Consider the following 17,868-nt stretch of genomic DNA (forward strand, 5'->3'; position numbering starts at 1 on the left):
CAGCTCCACTAATTTCTGGTATATGGAAAATGCCTTGTGCCATCATTCTGAGAATAAGATCATTGTTCAATGACTTTACCATATATTCCATTGAAATAATATTTTCATCATAAAACAGCTAAAACATAGACTTTATATTACCCACTGATCAACTTATACAGCATTAAGCAGTAACACAATATGTCCTTTAGCAGCCCACAATTCCTATATTGAAATCTGGTTAAGTTATTCTTGTCGAAGGCATGGGAGCAGAGAACAAAGCAGAAACTGTGCAGGCTGGAATTAGGCAGCTCCCAAGGAAAGCGTCCAATTGTAGCAAAAAAAAAAAAAAAAAAAAAAATCACATATGTGAAAAACTATCTATCTATTTAAGAATGCACAAAGACCAAATTCATTATCTCAGCTATTCAGACTAACCTTGGAATGTGGTTATACAAGCAAGAAGCTTACGGTTTCCACTCAGAAATCCAGCCCTGAACATGCAAGTTCCATTTTGAGCCACTGAGTACAAGTATAACAAAGCAAGTGCCATAACCATTCAACTTTTGCAAACAGAGCCTCACAGCTAAAAGAAAGCATCTAGATAAAATGGAAATAGTTCGCTCAATTACTCTGATTCAGCCATTAAAATCGGGAAGATCCCACAGAGCAGTCAAAATGAACCCCCCAAAATCAGACAGATGTTTGCAATGAGAGTTTACTACTTCGAAAAAGAAAAATTAATTTCATTACTTCCTTATTACATATGAAAATGTTTACACTAACCTGTTAGCCCATTTGCCATTGGCTATGAAAATAGTCATAGTCAAACTCTTGAGAAGAGCTCAGAGAGAACTCTGTTCCTTGTTATTGCAAATTGAATTTTAGCTTTGACTGACAATATAAAAGATAACTTCATGACCTTCTCCGATGGAAAAGCCATCTAACATCTCCAAACCATACCACATCCTAGGTAAGGAAACTAACACTAAAACATATGAAGGACTTCAGGCACAGGGGGGACGTAATGGCCTCTAGGAGCGACTGCTCCCAAAGTTTAGACAAATCTAATGAAATCCCCAACAACAAAGCGAGCCAGTCTGTTGTCTGATATCAGCAAAACCAGTCCACATTAAATCATCAGAAGGTTATTCCCTACCCATCTACATTTTTATACTCCTCAGGCTGCTTATCGTGCAATAAGCAGGACTTCCCAACCTCTCAAAATCCAAGTTACACACAGGAATCCATCCGAGTTTTGTATCTCTCTCCTCTGATCTTGCTTCGCTTTCTCTATCCAGTTATTTATAATCTAATCAGCACATACGGTTTTTACTAGTCAAATCAAATTTGAAATATGGTAATTTATCAAGTGTATTGAGCACATGGAAACTCTGAAGTTTAAACGAAATTAAAAGAAGTCATTTTAGGTGTGTGGTTCTGCTGTTTTTCATACTTCCCTATACTCAACTATGTAGGGAACTTTACCTATACTACAGCCCTAATAAGAAAAAAAAAAACCAAACAGTCGTTATTACTACTTCTTATTCAGTTCATACAGGTGTGTGTCCCCCCCCCCTTATTCTATATCCTTTTCAACATTAGTGGTCTCCCCAGATAGCCAACAATTTTAGTGTGAATGGAAAAAAAACTCAGCATGAGCAGTAAGTGATTACGGGGGGGGGGGGGGGGGGGGTAGTTGCCACCTAAATGGTTCTGTTTAAACCCATCAAAAATATGAAGTGACAATTGGTTCAGAAGGAACTTTACAGAAATATTATTTGAGTAAATGTGTTTTCCCTATCAAAAAAATCTCTGCAGATTTCTTTTGAGGAATAGGGGGGTTTTTATTTCTCTCTGAATCTGCTTTGGTCTACATACACTGCCAAGTTTCACTCCACAGTAAGTTGGACAGTATATCCATACGTAATGGCCAATACCGGTAAACACACAGTGACACTTTTTTGGGGGATTCAATCCCCACTGGATTATCAAGTGGTGTTTAGCTCTTCAGGATGGAACATGCCTGAGATTAGGTAAAATGAATAGTTAACATTGTTATGCGACTCATTCCTTGTCAGTGATTTCTCAAACCTGAAAAACTGCAAGAAAAAAAGTCGTTACAAAATCAAAAATCCTAAGGTCACCATTTAAGTAGACAATAATTTAAATGTTACATGTAAACATTACTTAATAGAATAAAGCTTTAATGCTTAACCCGTTTCAGTCCCTCACCAAAATGCTGTCTACTTATAGTCATATTGGCCTCAGCCAGTCTTTCTCAAAAAGAGGTACTCTGACTTGCAAATAAATTTAAAAATGTAACGGTTTTGGAGTTTTGACGTACAGACCAGATAGTCTCTATAGAACAAATGAGAAACACTTCGCTTGGCATGCCTCATATCTGTCCTTCTAAACCTTGTGCCAGTTGCTCATATGGAGTAACGATCTACTTGCAGGAAGAAATCAAACTCCCACATCAATACTGTTGACTGTAACACTTCCATACCAATAAAAAAAACAAAACCCACTGTGTTTTATCATCAAAACGTGCACCATGCAAGATGATTCTTAACCTTGCGTATGACCCACAAACTGTTAAAGTCATTTGGATAACAGGTTTTAAAAGAATGACAGCCTAGTGATTTGCAGCTAGATTTTGTTTCCAGCGCTTTGATTTCAAGGCTAGCCAAATGACTTTAGCATACTTTATTTCATCTCTCTCATCAATGGTATCAAAACAACTTCAAGCGGTAGTGAGTAAAATGCAGACCCCATCTCCACAGCATAATGAGTCCCAGGAATTATTAAAGACTATTCTTGCAGTGAAACCATCCCCCAATTAACACTAAAACAAAACCATACCTTTCGGGGGGTGGGGTTGGAGTATTTTTGGTTATGTTAAATATTTTTGAACTGTTAAAAAGTAGACATTTAGAGAAGGATGTTCCTCAGTTGCTTGTATCCACAGGATGGATAGAAGTAATGAGTCCTCTAGGGAATTAAAACTTTCCAAGTTTTAATTGAAGCTCGTGGTTCAATATAAAATTTAATTTAAATGGGAAAAAAGTCAATCCGTTCTAACATGGACGCTGTACACTGCAATGAGCTTGCGTTACTACTTTTCGAACCTGTTAAAAAACCAAGGCTGTCTCCCGAGTTCATAATGAAACTGAGCCAGAAAAGCTTTGGCCACCTCTGCTGACAAAGCAAGAGGCCAAATTCCACCCCGAGCTCTGACACTGTAAATACAGAGCACCTCTATCAGCTTCTAGAGGGCTGCCCCAAAACGCTGGGGCTGGCTCCATCCAAAATGCAGGTCCGAGGAAATTCTTCCCCCTCCTCGGAACTGAGAGGGAAAAGTGGAGGAGCCACCAAGCTGAAGGCACCAAAGTCCATCAGCCAAGCAGGTGACAGACCACACTCGTCCCTAGCTGCAAGAGCACAAAATTTTCATATTTCTAACATGTGTTAATAATTAAGGGACAGTAAAAGAAGCAACTCAGTCTCATGTTGTGGCAGAGCTAATTAACAGCTTGACACCCCAGTAAGAGCCTGTCCTCCTCCTCCGAGCCACATGCTCCCTCTTTTGTGCTGTTCTGTCACTCCTCTGACAGCGTGGAAGCTAATTATTTTAACCATTTTAGATAGCCAAAAAGGTTTTGCAAATCTATTGCCTTTTCAAAAAACACTGCACACTTCATCTAACAAAAATGACAACAATTACTCTATTCCTTCCTGTACCATGGTTTATTGGGTGAAGCTGCACATCAAAGCACGTCTCCCTTCCATCTCCGTCTCCCACTTCCCCTGCCAAGAGGATGCTTCCGTCACAGAGAGATTGTCAGTGCTTCTGGGCATTTTAATTCCTTCAGGAATAATGTCACAATCTACTGGAGGAACTTCTGTCCCAAGGTTTTCAAGACTAATTATAGACTTGGTTGCAATCCATGACACTTCCAAAATTCTTGTATAAAACCAGTTTTGGAATAAGTATGCTTTTTTCTTGTTCCTGAGAGACCTTTTATGCATGCATTAAAGATCACTTTAGTTTAATTAGGGTTTTTTCCTTAAATTATAGAAGCCAAAATCTGGCATTTCAGTTCCTCCAGCTATAGCAATGCATCTTTCCTATTTCTTTCTTTCTGCATAGCATTATAGGGCAAAGAAGTAATTTTACTACATTATTTTCCTTTCCTTAGAGCTTATAGAGCATTGCTTTTCTCTCTTTATTAATAAATTATGTCTACTGTAGAATATTTTTCACATCCAGCTCCAGCACATGGGCATAACTTTTACTCCATATTTCTACCAACCGTTTTGCGTGGCTTATTACTAAGAGCAAACCCTACCAGGCTTTGTTATAAAGTTCCCATCCTGAGACCAGTTACTGAAAACTCTCTGAAGTTCAGAAATTTCTCAGCCCTGTTTCTAGCAAACACGTACCGATTTACTGTTTCACACCGCAATACCTGCATTAGCAGAGAAACAATATGAAATGTAGTGATTTGGGCACTTTTACTTTGAAATTTAAGAACACTGTACATTTTAATAACAAGAACCTACTGCACTAGCTAAGTGGAAAATTAAATCCAGCCAGGTAAATGCATTATATTTTATAAAGCTTAACAGTTGTAAGTAATCCATGAAAAAATATTATGGCTCCCTCTGATTCACAACAAAACGGGTATCACATCTTCCACTACATAGGGCGCTTCTCAGGAAGTAAATCTGTGGAGCAAGAGGTGTGACCAAATGAAAAGGAAAGATAATTAAAGGGCAAATGGGCCTGCTTTGCTTAAACAAATGACCCAGGTCTTGCTGACCTTGGCCAGGGCCCAAGGGTTTGCATTTTCACATGGATGAGCAGCTGTTCCGGAACAATTTCCTCAATGAAATAAGCACAAACAGGCTCCCTGTCGCTGTCAGGCACACGTGTCTTCTCCCTCCACTTGGTTATTCTCAAAGCAGCTTACGGACCAAACTAGGTGATGACAAGGAAAACAAAACAAAACAAAAAAAATCCTGGATCCTTCCATTCATCTGCTTTCCTTTGCAGCAGAGGTGTGGCGAGCATTTTTCCTAGCCTTCCGGCCACAGCCTAAAACTGCTTGTTAGCACAAGCTAACACAAGTATGTCAGACCACTTCATAAAAACCTTTAAAGTAGGATGTAAAGAGCTTTCACATACAAATATCACCACAATTTTGAGGTGCAATCTCTCCCAGACAAGAGCTAATTCAGATGCTAACTACACTCTGCTCACGTATGGTAAAAAGCAGAGGAAGAGTCAACTCCCAGGTGGCTACTTAAGTTACTAGGACACGGGGTCTTAAATTTGCTGCTGCTGAAGATCCGAATACTTTGTCCTTAAATGAGTATAAATTTGTAGGCTACAGCAACTCCACGTTAGAGAGAAAGGAAGGAGCAGCTTTTACAATACTAAGGGCTTGAGGGGGTAAAATGACAGCTTTAAAAAATACCTTTGGAGAGGTGTGAAATGGGAGAAAAAATGCCACCTATGCTGCATTCAACCTGCCATAGGTGGGGTCGTGAAAGGTGCAAAAATAACGTTATCAATATAGCTCATCAAGGCATAGGGTTAAGGAAAGCATCCAGCACTTGGCCGTCCCCATGACACCAGCTCAGGCCCGAAGAAGGCAGCATACAGGGAGCTTTATACTGCTTATCCATACATATTTATCCATTTTTTTTAAGACAACCTTATCTACACATAAGGATTTGAATAAAAGGATGCCTACCATACATCCATTCACATTGTCTGGCACCTCAACTATTTTATTTTCTATTCAGATCACAGTTTAGTAGTACAAAGTAATTCCATCACCTTGTAAGAGTAGTACAAAACCATTACCAAAACCCTCAAGTTTAACAGAAATGGCTCCATGGATTTCAAATGATCTTGGATCCCGCATCAAATGACTACTTAAATGCAAATGAAACATCCAAAAAAAAAGCATCAGCCTGAAGTCTCCTGCACCTTCATGGCTTAACCACTGAACACAGTTGCCTCAATCTGCACATGCAAACATAGCGTTTGAAAGTGGAGATTGAAGCACTTTTGATGCAGGTAAAACGCGCTTCTTAAACTCCTTTGCAACTTCTATGACCGCTTTATGTTTTTGCAATATCCTTTCTAAATCCTGTGACTACATTAGGAGAGGTTACAAACTATAACGGTCCTTTACCCGCTCCCCCACATTATCAAGTTAATTTGCCGTAAATGTAATTAAAAATAAATGTAAAAATAATTAAAGTTATAAAAATTACATTGGTCTCTCGGAGTTTCAGTGCATTATCATTATACATTGAGCTGCAAATCATGTACACTTGATTTACATGTTCAGTACTTGGACCTTACAGCCACAGGCGCTACTATAATATCCAGTCTAGAGTCTGGGTTTGACTGATGTTTTCAGCACGTGCAAACTCACCCAAGCAAACGTCAAATCAAAATACTCAGAAACCTGTGCCAAATGCATCAAGCAGACAGCTCCTGGAGCATTTTCTGGCTTATTTACATGACAGCACCTTTGCTGTTTATGCTAGAGACTCTTGAAAACAGTTTATTTTACCTGTGTTTGCTACTTGACCCGCTACACACAGCAGGAGGCTCAAGTACGTTCAGTTTGGAGTTCAAGAACAGCACTCTACGCTTTAATGTAAGAACCAAGAGATTCCTACTCAGCAGCATGCTATTTTGCAATATGTGTCTCCCAGATGTTGTATTCTGATTTGGGGTGTATTCTAGAAATAATACAGTAACCCATAAAAACAGGAAATTAACTAAAATATATCAGTTGCACTGAACATGCCCTGTCCAAAGCTATCACAATACTACAGGCTCTTACACAGCAGCAGTATTGCATCTGAATTTGAAGAGGAAGCTAGGTTAAATGCTCATTTTTATCCCCCACAGAATTACAAATTAATAATTTTTCAAACATCAAACGTTTGATGTTTCAAAGCGCATTGCACTTTGAGATCCTTACCCCGAGAGCGTAAAGAATTGTCCCACTCCTCACCTGCAAGACCTCACATGCCATCCTGCACCTTGGTTTTGGGGGTCATCACACTTCGCTAATTTAATAAGTGGAAGAGAGTCCAGCCGAGGTCAACGGGCTGCTCTAACAGCCTGGCACATCGTCCACTTGAGCATCGAGAGCTTCTCCTCTTGCCGCGGGGCTGGAAGGGGAGCAGGAGGAGCCCGGAGACGAGGACCTGGTCCTGCAGCGTAGGGCCATCCTACGCCCGGGACAGAGCACCAAGGAACCGCGATCTGCAGCGGTGATGATTAAGCTTACGCGTTACGAGAAACTTTGACAATATAAAGCTCGCTGAAGTCTTTCGAAAAGGTTAGACAAGCATACTTGTTCAGCCACAGGGAATGGAGATGGATGAGAGGGATTCTTCAGGTCTCTTGCTGTTCTTCCACATTCCCAGGTGTGTTTTGTTTCTTTTTTAAACGAGGCCCATTTATTATTCTAGAGTTTCAATTTACGGGCAACATTTTGGAGTGGAACATTTTGTTGTTGTTGTTTTGAATAGAAATGGAGTATTTTCCTGTCCTAATCTGAACAAACAAGCTGGATTCTTCTGCTAAAATAAACCTTTTCTGATGGTTGGCTCATCAGCCACTACTGCAAAAACACTTGCAAAGAGTATGTTGCAATACTTCAAGCATTGAAAATAAGCATACTCCCATGGCAATTCACCAGATGGGCTACAGATTGTAAATCATAGATGTCTAGACTAAAACACAAGAGACAAACATCTGTCTAAAATCAGTTGACTTGAATGGCAAATACTGTTAAATAAATTAGGACTACTTTGGAAACAAAAAGAACAACCAACTACGTTGAAAACATCTGAAATTAATCCATTAGCACACAAGCCACAACACAATAACCTGAAACCGGAGAGACATTCATTTCGTGATGAATTTTAGCCTAAGATGACACCCTAACATCTGAAGCAGGAGCACAAAAGCATTTCTAAGACCCAGAACCATGTTACCCCCACAAGGACGCACGAATCCATCCCCAGAACATCTGGCTGGAGTGGGGTTGTTATTCTCCTCGCTTCACAAGTGAAACTGTGGGACAAAGAAATGAAATGCCTGATGCAGGGTCACACAGGAAGCTTGTGGGAACGTAACTGGACACAAACCCAGAATGGGGTTTAGGTCATAAGACAACACTTAAGCCAGAATAAATCTTTGGACTCTTAAAGAATGGTGGGGTATCACATAGAAAAATACTCTGTTTTGAAAAAGTAAGTCTTCCTCACACCTACTAACTTTTTTTTCCTTTCCATAACCCTTTGTTTCATGATAGAAATATGCCAGAAAGTCTGTGGATGAATAGAGAGAACAGCACTACCAAGAAAGGTGAGACAGAAGAGACGTTGCACAGAAAACTGCAGCCTGTCCTTTGCAGGAGGCTCTGACAGAGAAAAGGAGACCATAAAGCTGAAATCAGAAATGGGAGAAACTCGTCAAATAACTATTGCCAACCCATGCAAACGATGGGAGATCTCCGTCGGCATCAGGCTTCATTTTAGATTCAAAAAAATCTCATGTATCAAGTTTTTACACTGCTAAAGCTTTGAACCGCAACAGAAGGATTAGCATCCTCCAGCTGAGTTTCCAACCAGACCTATATAACCATTGCACTAACTTTTAACCAGAACCCAGTTTTAGGGGAAACAGATGTCGTGAAATGAGAATTTTTATTTTTGCACCAGTTATTAACAGGATTATAATTTACATATAATACGACACTATTTGCCTGGTATCAACAGAGGTTATTTATTTGGAGAAAGACAAACAACAAGCCACAAGAACATCATAAGGATAGAAGTTCAACTATAGACATTATTTCGCCTTCGCAAGTTTGAGACAGCTCCTCAACACATTCTAGTAATGTAAATGCTTTTGGGGGAGCGTATGTGCATGGGTTAGCTTTCTGGCACATTTATAAAATAGCATTCACTTGCAAAAAGTTTTGTTCTCTGCAAGAGGTTTATACAAATGCTGAACTATTGGCTTTGAGTACAGCTACCATTAAAAGTAGTGATAATTATACAACACCACTTTTCTGCAGCAGTAAAAGAAAATGCTCCAGTTATTCATAATATAGTTATTGCATTCCATGGCACACCAAAAGGACTGTACGATCAGCAACAGACCCAAAACCTAGCCAACAATAAAGTTACACAGTATGTTCTCTTCCACCTGCCCCAAACAAGGCAGCAATTAGGTGATGGCTATTCTTTACTTGTCCACCCACAGCGAGAAATACCATCCAGCCAGCGAAAACTAAAGCAAACTTCCAAACCCTACCACCTGCCTAGCGCTGACGCAGTGCCACCAATCACCATCACAGGGGCTGACGAGTTTTGCTCATGACGTGTCTGGATCCTGGACTTCAGTGAATCACCTAAAATTCTCTACTTGAATGTGCTCATCAAAAACATAGCAATTAATATCCACCTGCCACAAACAAACACTCTTTATCACATAGGAGTGGGGAGGGAAAAAGGATGATCAACACTACTGCTACTCAAGTATGTGCTGGACTATTTTGTGAGGCTGTGGTAAACTGCCATCTCCCTGGAGTAGAAGCACATTTTATATTTTTTATATATGTAAAATATACATATTTTTAATATATACACATATGTATTCAGTAAGTACTAAAAGCAAATTTCAAGATGCTTAATATTTTCTGTCCCTTTATTACAGTATTGCACTTACACCAGAATAACTTGGAAAAAGAACGCAAGCTAGAATTCCAAGTGTGACAATCAGTGCAGTGCTCAGAGATGCCCTCAGCGAGCCCAGGGGTTTCCCAGCTGCTGAGCTTTGCTCACACCACAGGGAGAGCCATCTCCTCCTTCCTTCACAGTGGTTCGGTAATCCTGAAGCAGCTCGTTAAGAATTAAAAAAAGAAGCTGCATGTGACGTAGAGAAGCCTCAACCAGAACATCATTCTTCTGGATCAGTGAGTGCAGCAGGCAAATAAAGTATTTCTCTGAAAGAGGGAGCTGCCAGAGCACAGCTCTCCCCTCCCCAGAGAGAGCCAGCTCTACCTGAGCCTCTCCTGACTGATGGTGCTTCTTCAGTATCTCCGGTGACCGAAGCTCCATGAAGTCCCCAGCTGGTGTCTTCCATTGCCTACCTGCCTTTGCAATGGAAATGCGTCCAACTTGAATTTCTTCCCTTGAAAATTTTTGCTTGTTCATTCTCCATACGATACTGGACAGAGGAGCCTTCTATCAATTTCTTTCCAACAACCTTTTATGAAAGCCCACACCCGTTTCCCTTCGCTTTGCCCTATTACCCTTGAGCCTGCCCTTCCACAGACCAAACAAACTCGTTTTTTCAAGCTTTTCTCATAGCTCACGTTCACAGACCCCTGATTCTCTTTGCTACTGTTCTCTGAACCTCTTTGCAGTCATGCCAAACCAAAAGGAAGGTGCTCCAATCCCACCGCAAAGCCCACCTGAGTCCCCTGAATCCCAGCGAGGCACAAAAAGCTGCTTACGCTGACTTTGCTTCCTCCTCACCTCTTCTACTCCAGCAGACTCTTTCTGTAGCTCTCAACTATATGGTGGCTGTCCCAGAGAAGGCACCCACTTGTGTTTTTTCACAGCCTGCTTTCCTTTAAAAATACTAAAAGTGAGGACGAAGGCTGTGACTCACCAGGTTATGTTTGAAGGGCCCTGTCATCCTCCCCTCATTTTCACTTCATTTCTCGTACTTCTAAGCTGAGCCACTGCAAGGAGCACGTTAGTTGTGTTTTAAAACGTGCCTTTCAGCTAATGACAGCATCACATCCTTCAAAAAATAAACCGTAAATTCTTACTTTCCTGTGTACCCAGCTAAACAAACCTATCACATAGCATGACATAGCAGGGAAAGTTAGACTCTTCCCCTTCTATATAAATTAACTGTTGAGGAGAAACAAATATTGCATAATTAACTAAATTCTTCTAATTATTAAAATAACACTTCTAATTTAAAAAGAATGGATCTAGGACAGTTTCTCCATAGCACATCTGAAACATTCTGAATTTTCAAATGCAGTAAAGGGAGTTTCTTGTTGGCTATAGCAACCGTGAAATTAATTTACTATCCAAAACATTCATCGTGCAGTTTGACAGAGATTAAAACCCCCCTATCCTCCAGGGAGTAAGCATTTCAACTGGCAATCACTCTTCAGGTATTTATCGCTGAGGAGTTTTTAGGGGAACAACATACAGCTTGGTATAACACAGAGGTTATTAAAAAGTTTTCAAACACGAGCAAAAAAGTTATCCTTTCAGTAGTGCCCAGGTCTTCAGCGTGTCCACCCCAGCAATGCGAAGCCCTTCCTTGCAGGAAAGCGGGCTGGCACAGGTCCCTACACTCAGGAGGCTTCATGGGTGCAGTTGTGTTGGAATAATCCCATTGCTGGGGCTCTTCCCAGGCTACCGAGGTTCCCAGAGGGATTACCCGGGCACAACAGAGCCCGCCATGACAACTCCACCCGCAGAGTCTGGAATTTGCAGAAAGCGAGTGGGGTGCGGGGAGAAGGGATTTAGCCACTTTGCAACTATTCAAGGAATGCTCTTGATTTCCTCTTAACAACCTTAGGTTGAAAAACTATCTTCTGAATTATTTGAATTTCTTGCTACTTCAACTCTACGGTTGGGATCTAACGTCTCAGTTAATAAAGTAAGTAAAGAGTCCAAATTCGGTATTATAACATCTCTCCTTACAAAGCAAGGGGAGGGAGGAGAAGTGGCAGCTAAGAAAATGTATCTAGTGTGTTATTTTAAAAAATATATAGGATTTTCAAAAGGCAAAATTCTGAGTCATAACTTTGGTCCCTGTGGCTGCAGGAGTGCATGTGCTAAGAAGGGCAAGGACTGTGTGTGCCCAGACAGAAACAGGGAGCACAGTAGCCTTGACTTAATCTGACTGATTAAAACAGAAATCTCACCCACCTTGTTTCATTAAATTATTTCTGAGCATAGAAAGAAAGAAACAAAGAAAGAAAGAAAGAAACAAAGAAAGAGAGAAAGAAACAAAGAAAGAAAGAAAGAAACAAAGAAAGAAAGAAAGAAACAAAGAAAGAAAGGAAGGAAGGATCCAACTCTTCCTAGCATTTCTGTACCTAAACTATCAAACGTTCATGTTCTAAGATAGAAACCATCATTTCTGTTCAAAATCTCTCTTCAGTTTTAATGGTATTTCCATGCCCCCAAAACTGCATGTGGATACAACCGTGCAACTTGTGTGTTGCACCCACAACCAAAGTGCTTCTCTATCAAAAGAGGGAAGAAATCCACAAGCGTATTCTTCCTTTTCTTTCTCACTTCCACTCAAGCCACCCCTGGAAAGCTCCTCCAGCTTAATGAAAGGCTGTTCCTCCACCCAAAGCCCCTGCCCATCCCTTCAGCTGCTCCAAACCAAACTGTTTAGGAGGTCAAGCAGTGAACGGCATCTTTTTTATTTCTAAACCATTTCAGTGACCCTGTCAATCAGGCAGCACTGCTGACAACGGCAGTGGCGATGAAGGGACAGGAATACCTGGAGTCAGTATTGCTGCACATCCAACAGTATTTGTCTAACAGGGAGCAAAACAACTCACTGGGTCATACGAGTTTGTGCATTAGTCCTCCCAGCACACAATTAAACAAAAAAAATAAAAATACTGAAAACAATTTGTCCTGGTGACTCAGAATCTCCACCGCTTGAAGAAAGCCCTGCTTCTGTAACACTGCATCACTCTGGCTTCAGATGTATTCTCATGGGTCTCAGGCTCGTGACTCAACCGTTTTCCCCTGTATTTGCTCATGCAGTTACCCATCAAGAAGTTACTGAAATTTGCATGCATCATTGGGTCTGGCTAAAAAGCAAATAATCGAGAGACATTAATTTCACTGGAGAATATAAAAAAAAATTAATATTGTTATTTTCCTCAGAAGCCTAGAGAAATTACAACTCATCAACCTTTCTGGTTAAAGGCTGCATTGTTTACCGCAAGGCTTTCTAACCTTAGGATTGCAACAATGTTCAGCAACTGTTTTGGAAATACCAGAAAAAAGCATCCTGGAGAAACAGGCCGCATGCACTAGCTACTTTATTTGCTCAGAGTGTTTAACAGGTTAACTTCATTATGTTAAACTCGGAGCAGTTTTATTCAACTTCTATCTCACTTCTAAGACTGCTGCTTTTATTTCAGACCTAAAATGGGTTTCTGTCCCAGAAAGATGATGCACTCAGAAAAAAATACTGCATGCCACAGCCATGTCTTTCTTCAATAAGCTTCTTGTCTTAATTTGCAGCATCCCTGAAGACCTAATTGCAGTGATCTTTTCAAAAGCAAAGAATTCAAGTTTTGACCACAAGGTCCTCGCCGCCTTCCCTTCTGCTGAAAAAACCAGGCAGCCACTGAAGTTTACATTGCATCCTCTCTGTATCACACTCCTGGATTCCGAATTTTATGTCCAGGTTAGCCCAGCCTCGGAAAGCAAGTTAGCCTTTGATTTGCAGGCAACACCACCATCAGCCATTATTCTTAGCCAGAGAAACTGAACATGCGACATGAAATATTTTATGTTGAACCCCAGACAGGAGCTAATGGAACAGCCTAGCACAACAAAATTACAGTCACCTCATTTATTTGCCAGGAGAAAGCTTAGCATCAAAAATTACATCTTGCACATAACAGCATTAAAGAACCTCTAAACCCCGTTGTACATTATCTTGTAAGCTCTAATACCCCCTTTTATAGGAGAACATAACAAAGAAGAGAAACTATCAGATACTGCCACATCAACAGCAAGAGAAAGAACCAGGAAAAGAAAGAAACTGCAGTCATGCTCAGCTCTCTAACCACTAAATCACTCTCCCCCAGTATCTAAGATTCCGTAAGTCATATAACAATCCAGAGCCACGGCGAAAGAAAACAACAAAGAATTATCTGAAAAATGTGGTTTGTCACTCTGCATTTTGCCCTGCATCTGAGCTACATTAAATCAGTATAGTTTTCATTCAGGAAATTATCTTTTCTAAAAACTTTTCTGTGTCAGCGTAACAGAAATACTGTTCCACACCATATGTTTTAAGGTTTTACCTCCTTTCTCTGTCTCATTTCTGTATGTGTGTGTGCACAGATATACATGTACTTGTATACACTTATGCTGGCGTATGTGAGGTAAAATGAATAATTCTGTAAAATTAAGAACAGTGACATTTTACGCATAAATTTATGATCCTGAAAGATTTTAATCTATTCCATGTGATAGTACACTAGCCACACCCAAGTGAAGTTCTGAAGGATGTAAAATGCCCTACAATGACACGTATAGGAAAATAACGTTTACAGTGATTGGATGCACAGCAAAATGTTCACATTTCCAACATTTATCCAAAATAAAGGATATCACTATGCCAAATCCGTAAGCTGCAACTTCCAAGCAAGTTGAAAGTTTTCCAACAAAGGTTTTCCTGTAAAAAACACGCTTGCCAGAATCAAAGTATTTCACGTGAAAACTCTGATGACACTGATAAAAACTAGGCTGGCTTTCAGGTCACACTCACTACCCGCCATGCCAGCTCTCCCACTGGATACCAGGAATTTAAAAGATCTGACAAGCTAAAGACACTTTCAAGGATCTTGCACCTACTACAGCAAACACGTGGCAAACTGATAGGAACCAGCTGCCTTCCAGAGGTTAGTCTGGGCTGCACTGCCCCCGGCTACGAGTCCTCTGAAAAAAACACGTTCTGTTCTGAAATGCCAAACAGAGAAACCCACAACTTTGCACAATGCACGGTATTACTCTCTTTATAGCTGGCAGTACTGCTAAGCAAGGTAGAAGCCACAGCTGGAGTCCACAAGGCTGATTCTGTATTAGCTGGTGGTACAAAATATATGGCGATAATTCATAAACTTACACGCTCAGGTTTCAAGCTTAGTCCATTTTTCCTGCAAAGGCCAGGTCCAAATGAGATTTTGGTAGGATGTGGCCATAACTAAACACTTCCTTATAGGTTACTCTGCTTTACAATTGGGCTTCTGATTATCAAGACATACATGATAAAAGATAAGGGATCATCTGGTAAAAATTGCTACTGCAATTTAACTTTTCCTACTCTAAGATAAATAGAAGTTTCTTAACATCATGCACATATGGCTATTTCATACCCTGATATACTATACTGAATCCATTAACCAAGGCCATTTACTGGTATTTTATAGAACTGTGTACCACATTAGGGTATTTTATCAGCGTCTTAAAAGTATAGTAAGCTACGCAAACCTCAGAGAGTGAATTAACTTCCACATACAATTTATAATATACTGTGAAGAGCTTATAAACACTCAGACACGGTTAATTTTTTCTTTTAAGTTTTCTCACTATGAATGATTGACTATAGTTTATGTCAATACTGCCTCAAGAATGAGCTGTCACTATAGAAACAGTGACAGCAGCGAAGTCCTTCCTCCCTCTCCTGCACACAAAAGTCCAGGAACAAACACATTCTTGTTATTTCTTAGATAGTGTGTGCACACTGTAAAGTCCTGAGCAGAACTCAGCAAGTTCGAGATTTTTCATTTGGTTTCAAAAAGCATTTTTTATTTCCAGCAACTCACACTCTTCACATCAGCTTTTCCTTCCATGTAAAAAGCTCTCTAACTTTGGAATTGCAAAATTGCTTGTGAAGCATTCTGAAAACAAAAATAGATGAGCACTACACTTAAAGGAACTATAATCCATATTTAAGTTAGATATAAATACAGTTAGGGAATGGGAGAACTTTTCGAGGGAGGGGGGAAACAAGGGTGAAATTTTACTTGTGCTGCAAAGAGCCTCTAGTTACTATACTACATAATACAATTCTCAATACTACAACTGATTCACCAAAATCATATCAAGTTATCTATACTACACAACTAAATATCAGAGGCATAGAGTTAAGCTTGTATAAAACCCTCCAACATCAGATGAGCTTGCACAGGTAAGTGAGCAGTTAGTTAATGCAAATGCTGCTGTAGAATCAGGAATTACTATGGTAATTTTCCAATACAGAAGCATGTTTACAAACTACAACTGAAGGCTTAGAAGTGAAAAGAATTATTTCACAGGCACTATTTTGGTCTCTTAGAAAAGGGTTACGATGAACTTGTTAGGGACAGCAAACATTTTTTCAAAATAAACTGAATGGTATGTTAAAAATGTACATTTACAATTCCCCCCCAGAAGAAGTAGATAAGCATTTCATTGTGAAAAAAAGTTTAAATCTAGAAATACAGCAACAAACGGTAAAAATCCCATCCCTTCTTTTTAACTTCCTTCCCTTTCTGAACCCCTGCATTAAGGCAATGCTCTCATACGGTCACTAAAGGTTTTTTGACATTGCAGAAGGCTGAAAGGACTATTTCTCTCTCTCTCTCTCTCGCATTCAGAAAGCCTGAGCACAAGAGGAGCTATTCAAGCCGTGATGGAGTGCCTCACAGAGACTGCAATATGTTCCCAGTTGGCAAGCAGAGATCTGTTTGGACAGTGAGCCCAGCCATCCCCTCCGCAAACACCAGCATTCCTGCGACTCCGTGGCAAGGAGCACTGCGGGCCCTTGTCGAGGGCTCTCGCAACCCATCAGGTTAGGGCTCCAGAACAAACACCTCTTTGTGCAGTGCTTACAATTCAATAGGCTTTACAAAAAAAGCTGTCTCCCTCCACTCAGCATTAGGTTTGGATCCAAAAAAATATTCAAAAGCTGAACAACGGGGAGGAAATACCATGGAATTATATTTAAGTGTATCTTTAGTAGCTTAAACTTTGGGACAATATTACAAATCTGTCTTTGGATACTTACCTGGTTTCTAATGCTATGGCTTTTTGAATGTTTCTAAAGCCACAAATAAAAATCATCAAGCAACAAACAGACTGGAAAGTACTAGTGTTACTGCAAGTTAGCAGTGGATATTAAAAACTAAAATATCACCCTCGGCCAAAGCAACAGCAAGCTGCAGCTTTTATATAGTACCACCAGCCCATGGTGGGAGCCCTCCCTAGACCTGCAAACGTACACAGAGCTGCATTCCCTTCCCTTCGCTCTATCTCGCTGCATGCCTGTAGGAATGAACCAGGGCTTCATCCCGATCTGTGGTTATAACGTCAGCTCCTGCCACAGGGAGCTGAGAAGTCTCTCTAATACAAAGAGACTCTGACATACGGCACCGGGCCTCCAAGCAATCAATGGAAGTAATTAGCTTTCTCTGCCTGACGTGTGCTCCATCTTAACTATTGCTATTTTGCACTTGTGGAATTCATTAACGCAACCCTAACAGAGAGACCTGCAACTTCTACATACTTAATCAAACATCCTACTTCAAATAGACTCATGTAGTGGCAGATTCAGTAACAGAAAGAAACCCAAAACTACAAAATTACACAAGAAAAGCACTATTTGAACACAGTAGGTTATACTACAAACAGGCATAGTCCTTGCCTCACCTTACTCCCACCTCCTGTCCCAAGTCCGATGCTCGTCCCCAGTGCATTTAGTAGCTGGGCTAGAGGTGGGTTTTTTGGTTTTGTGGTTTGTCTCTTGTTGGGATTTGACGAGGGGAGAAGTGCAAACATTAAAACCAGGAGAGGTTTTCTACTGTGATATACCTCAGTTCAAGAACAACCACCGGGCTTGACACAACTACGTTTAGTCCTATGGCCAGCGTCACGTGGTATCAGATTAATCAATCAAAATTATAATTTGAAATCTCTGAGTTTATGAATCTCTAGGTTTCCTCCTCCAATCTACCTGGGTAGCATTAAATCAGACCTCTGCTCCTGCTTCCAGGTCACAGCCCA

The 17,868-nt window shown here is 40.4% G+C and overlaps 1 protein-coding gene across 1 annotated transcript in view; it reads right to left on the reverse strand.

Moving 5' to 3' along the window:
- FNDC3B (fibronectin type III domain containing 3B) overlaps nt 1–17,868 on the reverse strand; it is a 171,662-nt gene that overhangs the window by 109,705 nt on the left and 44,089 nt on the right. The window lies entirely within an intron of this gene.

Source organism: Harpia harpyja, chromosome 12 (assembly GCF_026419915.1).
Source record: "Harpia harpyja isolate bHarHar1 chromosome 12, bHarHar1 primary haplotype, whole genome shotgun sequence".
NCBI classification, from domain to species: domain Eukaryota; kingdom Metazoa; phylum Chordata; class Aves; order Accipitriformes; family Accipitridae; genus Harpia; species Harpia harpyja.